Here is a 5,000-nt window from a genome sequence, read left to right on the forward strand (position 1 = left end):
AGCTTTGCAAGGGCTTATTATTTATGAGCCTCTGTAGGCCTTCCTTCGTCGCCGTTTCGACGAGGAGGCCTCCTTTACTTATCTTTTTCACTGCCTTAACCTGCAGTTTCTCGTTTGTTGGCCTGAAGCCTTGTGTCATGGCCTTTCTCGTTTGCTCCCAGTCGGAGTCATTGTCTTTAAGGTAGACCGTCACGACATGGCGTGTCGGACCCTTCTCTATTATCTCTTTCTTAGACATGGTCACAGTCGCGTAGGACTTGACCATGTCCTTCCTCTTTGGCGTACTTACCGCCGTGGACAATTTCTTTTCCAAAGCCTTTGGCTTTGGTTCGGCACATGCACATGCCTTTTCTTTTTCCAAAGCTTGAATCCGCCTTTCGGCTTCCTCAAGCTTCTTGCGCAATTTCTCGCTCTCTGTCTCTCTTTCTCCTAAGAGAGCTTGAATCCGCCTTTCGGCTTCTTCAAGCTTCTTATGTAATTTCTCGCTTTCTGTGTCTTTCTCTACTAAGAGAGATTGAGCCCGCCCTTCGGCGTCCTCAATCCTCTCATGTAGCCTCTTACAGGCTACAGATCTCTGATCCTTGAGATCTTTTATTTCCTTTAGAGCTTCGTCGAGCTTGCTAGACAACTCCTTTTCTCTCTCTTGTACATCCTCCTTCGTGTCATCGGACTCTATTTGTTTCCAAGCATCGTCCAATGCACTACGGAGGGTGGCAAAACTTCCACTTTCCATAATTTGTTGGCTGATGCCATAGCGTGGTAGTGTGTTAAATACTAGGGTAGCCCACTTTGTGAGCCGCTCAAATGGCGTTGTCCCCTTTGGCCGCCTTTTGGGTTGCCTCTTTACTTCTTCGCCGGATTCCGATTCGGAACCTTCCGGCTTCTGAATCCTTCTCTTCCGGCTTGGCCCCGCAAGGAAGCCATCCAGATCGATCCTGATAGTGTCGGGGAGGGGTGAATCCTCCCCTTCAGATACCAGGGTCTCCTCTATCTCAAACAGGTCCTTAATGACCTCATCACTCGACATCTTCCTTGTTTGTTTGTTTTTAATTTTAGATCTTCCCATATTTTTCCCACGAGTTGGGACGAATTGAAGTCGCCCTCCCGGGTGACGCCCTTTCCAGGAGGGAAGGCTGAATACAACGAGGTTCGCCAGGTGCCTCGAGGTTGGCCGCTAAGGGTTGGTGCACCCACCAACCACGGACCATCGCAAGGACGGCCCACACCCCTTCGCCGCGCACCATAACTTAAGGTTTCGGATTTATTAGAGAGGTTTATCTCCTCGCGGACCGGCCGGTTAAGGCAAGCCCCCCGACCGGTTATGCTTCGCGTACCACTGGGTGGATGTCCCCAGTGGGTCGTTGCTAGACATACCGGCTACGGTATTTGACGACTCCGCGGTCCGTACGGTATAAAATACCGCCCGGACGCTCGCAGGAGAGTCGCGCCAGAGCCTCGTTGGCAAACTCGAAAGTTTCCCAGGGTACACCACGTGGAGGAGAGGTTGGCTGTGCCAGAATGAAGCTGTGCACCTGTATACCCCAGTAGATAGGGACAGGTGGTACATCGCCGCCCTAAAAAAATAGGGCATGCCGCGCCTCGAGATTAAACTCATATCGGCATGTGACAAGTCACAACGAGAAGCCAGATGGGCCTCCACTTCTCTGGCGGACCCACGCCAAGAGAGCACCGTACAGCCGGCGCCTGTACGATGCCTGTGTTTGGAATAACCTCTCCTTCACCCGCAGGATCACCAGAAGAGAAGACCGCCCCTCGCGGGGCGCGACTCATTTAGCCGCCCTGTCCGATAATACCCGCCGAGACGGAATATTACCGTCCAGGACGTTACCAGCGGGGACCACGAGGAGGCTGAGTCGCATTCGGTCTCTAGCGGGCTTACAGGACAAGCTTCTGTAAGAGATTTGATCGCAACAAGTTGCGATCACACCCTCCCGACACATAACTTCCATAAGGTCGTTATGCCCGCGCCGTCGTTTGGGTGGAGTCTCACCATCTTTCGTTATTTAGTTTCCATAATCCGTCTTCTGGATTAGGTTCGCTATAGCGTACTTGTACGCTGGGCACTCGTCCGATCTGGACGAGTGTCTATGTGGCTTATGGGCCCTCTTGCAATTAATGCAGGAGGGCTTCTCTTTCGTGTTTGGACACTCCTTGAAGGAGTGTCCCTCTTGGGCGCAGTGGCCGCATGTATCTGCAACCGCCCGGCAGTGTTTGGCTATGTGGCCAAACGCCTGACAGCGGAAGCATCTCCCTGCCACTACGTAATCACGTACGTGGCATACTTGCCACTCAAGGAACAGCCTTCCTCTGTCCTTGAGTGCTTTCCTTGCTTTGGGTGATACTTCTATCACCCAATTTTTGCGGTTTCCTTTCCCTGTCTTAAACAGGGGCTTTATTTCTTTTATCACTTCAGGCGATATCCCTTCGCCATTTTGCTTTCCTAGGGCAAAAAGCAATTGGTTCTCGTCAAAGTCTGGTACGTTGTAGATTACCATCTTTGGTTTCTTCTTCGGCGGGATGCCGATCTTTAGTCCCAAGCTTTGCAAGGGCTTATTCTTTATAAGGCTTTGGAGGCCTTCCTTCGTCGTCGTTTCGACGAGGAGTCCTCCTTTGCTTATTTTCTTTACTGCTTTTACCTGCAGTTTCTCTTGTGTTGGCCTATAGCCTCGCGCCATGGCCTTTCTCGTTTGCTCCCAGTCGGAGTCATTGTCTTTTAAGTAGACCGTCACGACGTTGCGTGCCGGTCGGTTCTCTATTAGTTCCTTCTTGGACATGGTCACAGTCGCGTAGGACTTGACCATGTCCTTCTTCTTTGGCGTACTTTCCGCCGTGGAAGATTTCTTTCCCAAAGCCTTTGGCTTTGGTTTGGCACATGCACATGCCTTCTCTTTTTCCAAGGCTTGAATCCGCCTTTCGGCTTCCTCAAGCTTCTTGTGCAATTTCTCGCTCTCTGCCTCTCTTTCTCCTAAGAGAGCATGAATCAGCCTTTCGGCTTCTTCAAGCTTCTTATGTAGTTCCTCGCTTTCTGTGTCTTTTCCTTCCAAGAGAGATTGAGCCCGCCCTTCGGCATCCTCAACCCTCTTATGTAGCCTCTTACAAGCTACAGATCTCTGATCCTTGAGATCTTTTATTTCTTTCTCAGCTTTTTCAAGCTTCGCAGATAGTTCTTTTTCTCTTCCTTGCACATCCTCGTAGGTGTCATCGGACTCTATCTGTTTCCAGGCATCGTCCAATGCACTACGGAGGGTGGCAAAGTTTCCACTTTCAATAATCTGTTGGCTGATTCCATAGCGTGGCAATGAATTCAGTACCAACGTAGCCCACTTTGTAAGCCGCTCAAACGGCGTTCTTCCCTTTGGCCGCCTTTTGGGTTGCCTGTTTCTCTCTTCTTCGCCGGATTCCGATTCGGAACCTTCCGGCTTCTGTATCCTTCTTTTCCGGCTTGGCCCCGCAAGGAAGCCATCCAGATCAATCCTGATAGTGTCAGGGAGGGGTGAATCCTCCCCTTCAGATACCAGGGTCTCCTCGCTCTCAATTAGGCCCTTAAAGACCTCCTCATTCGGCCATATGTTAGTTTGTTTGTTTTTGTTTTTAGGTTTTGCCATGTTGTTCCCACGAGTTGGGACGAAATAAAGTCACCCTCCCGGGTGACGCCCTTTCCAGGAGGGAAGGCTGAATACAACGAGGTTCGCCAGGTGCCTCGAGGTTGGCCGCTAAGGGTTGGTGCACCCACCAACCACGGACCATCGCAAGGACGGCCCGCACCCCTTCGCCGCGCACCATAACTTAAGGTTTCGGATTTATTAGAGAGGTTTATCTCCTCGTGGACCGGCCGGTTAAGGCAAGCCCCCCGACCGGTTATGCTTCGCGTACCACTGGGTGGATGTCCCCAGTGGGTCGTTGCTAGACATACCGGCTACGGTATTTGACGACTCCGCGGTCCGTACGGCATAAAATACCGCCCGGACGCTCGCAGGAGAGTCGCGCCAGAGCCTCGTTGGCAAACTCGAAAGTTTCCCAGGGTACACCACGTGGAGGAGAGGTTGGCTGTGCCAGAATGAAGCTGTGCACCTGTATACCCCAGTAGATAGGGACAGAGGGAATCTCGTTAATCCATTCATGCGCGTCACTAATTAGATGACGAGGCATTTGGCTACCTTAAGAGAGTCATAGTTACTCCCGCCGTTTACCCGCGCTTTTTTGAATTTCTTCACGTTGACATTCAGAGCACTGGGCAGAAATCACATTGCGTCAACACCCGCGGGGGCCATCGCAATGCTTTGTTTTAATTAGACAGTCGGATTCCCCTAGTCCGTGCCAGTTCTGAGCTGAGCGTTGAATGGCGGCCGAAGAGGACGAACGCTACGCGAAAGCCTCGCAGCAAGGAAGATCCGCGGGAGGCCAAGGCTCGGGACCGAGCTCGGATCCCTGCACGTTGCCGTACATGTTCACCTCGCCCAGGCCCGGCACGTCAGCCAGACCCGCTTCCCGACCAAGCCCGACACGCCCCGCTCCTCAGAGCCAATCCTTATTCCGAAGTTACGGATCCAATTTGCCGACTTCCCTTACCTACATTAATCTATCGACTAGAGGCTCTTTACCTTGGAGACCTGCTGCGGATATGGGTACGAACCGGCGCGACACCTCCACGTGGCCCTCTCCTGGATTTTCAAGGTCCGAGGGGAAGATCCGGACACCGCCGCAACTGCGGTGCTCTTCGCGTTCCAAACCCTATCTCCCTGCTAGAGGTTTCCAGGGAACTCGAACGCTTATACAGAAAAGAAAACTCTCCCCGGATCTCCCGACGGCGTCTCCAGGTCATTTTGGGTTACCCCGACGAACACTCTTACGAGGGCCCGAATGGTATGCGGTTCCGCTGCCGGGTTCCGGAATAGAAACCGGATTCCCTTTCGCCCGATGGGTGTGTACTTTTTGTCTCTCTCTCTCGTATTGATCGTGTATAAAATAAAAAAACACCT

The 5,000-nt window shown here is 52.1% G+C and overlaps 1 pseudogene; it reads right to left on the reverse strand.

Moving 5' to 3' along the window:
* LOC143176536 (large subunit ribosomal RNA) overlaps window positions 1-5,000 on the reverse strand; it is a 9,121-nt pseudogene that overhangs the window by 2,187 nt on the left and 1,934 nt on the right.

The sequence above is a fragment of the Nomia melanderi genome, unplaced genomic scaffold, assembly GCF_051020985.1.
Source record: "Nomia melanderi isolate GNS246 unplaced genomic scaffold, iyNomMela1 scaffold0619, whole genome shotgun sequence".
In the NCBI taxonomy this organism is placed as follows: Eukaryota; Metazoa; Arthropoda; class Insecta; order Hymenoptera; family Halictidae; genus Nomia; species Nomia melanderi.